Genomic DNA, 1,352 nt, shown 5'->3' on the forward strand with positions numbered 1-1,352 from the left:
AAAGAAACCAAAATACAGCAACCAAAACGAAGTAAATCAGAAGAAAGTGTACAAACAGTAAAAACAAGAAACCAAAATACATCAACCAAAACCAAGTGAATCAGAAGAAAGTGTAAAGAAACTAAAACCAAGCAACCAAAACCAAATAAATCAGAAAAAGTTTAAAAATAGTAATAGAAAGAAACCAAAATACAGCAACCAAAACGAAGTAAATCAGAAGAAAGTGTACAAATACTAATAGAAAGAAACCGAAATACAGCAACAAAAACCAAGTGAGTCAGAAGAAAGTGTACAAATAGCAATAGAAAGAAACCAAAATACATCAACCAAAACCAAGTGAATTAGAAGAAAGTTTCAAAATTGTAATAGAAAGAAACCAAAATACAGCATCCAAAACGAAGTAAATCAGAAGAAAGTGTACAAATACTAATAGAAAGAAACAAAAATACAGCAACCGAGCAAGTGAATCAGAAGAAAGTGTAAAATAGTAAAAACAAGAAACCAAAATACATCAACCAAAACCAAGTGAACCAAAAGAAAGTGTAAAGAAACTAAAACACAGCAACCAAAACCAAATAAATCAGAAAATTTTAAAAATAGTGATAGACAGAAACCAAAATACAGCAACCAAAACGAAGTAAATAAGAAGAAAGTGTACAAATAGTAATACAAATAAACCAAAATACAGCAACAAAAACCAAGTGAGTCAGAAAAAAAGTGTACAAATAGTAATACAAATAAACCAAAATACAGCAACAAAAACCAAGTGAGTCAGAAGAAAGTGTACAAATAGCAATAGAAACAAACCAAAATAAAGCAACCAACACCAAGTGAGTCAGAAGAAAGTGTACAAATAGTAATAGAAAGAAACCAAAATACAGAAACCAAAACCGTGTGAATCAAAAGAAAATGTACAAATAGTAAAAACAAGAAACCAAAATACATCAACCAAAACCAAGTGAATCAGAGGAAAGTGTACAAATAGCAGTAAAAGAAACCAAAATACAGCAACCAAAACCAAGTGAATCAGAAGAAAGTGCCCAAATAGTAATAGAAAGAAAACAAAATACTGTATCCAAAATCAAGTGAATCAGAAGAAAGTTTAAAAATTGTAATATAAAGAAACCAAACTACAGCAACCAAAACCAAGTGAATCAAAAGAAAGTTTAAAAATAGTAATAGAGAAAAACCAAAATACAGCAACCAAAACCAAGAAAATCAGAAGAAAGTGTACAAATAGCAATAGAAACAAACCAAAATACAGCAACGAAAACCAAGAGAATCAGAAGAAAGTGTACAAATAGTAATAGAAACAAACCAAAATACAGCAACGAAAACCAAGAGAATCAGAA

The sequence above is a fragment of the Limulus polyphemus genome, unplaced genomic scaffold (assembly GCF_000517525.1).
Source record: "Limulus polyphemus unplaced genomic scaffold, Limulus_polyphemus-2.1.2 Scaffold10287, whole genome shotgun sequence".
Lineage (NCBI taxonomy): Eukaryota > Metazoa > Arthropoda > Merostomata > Xiphosura > Limulidae > Limulus > Limulus polyphemus.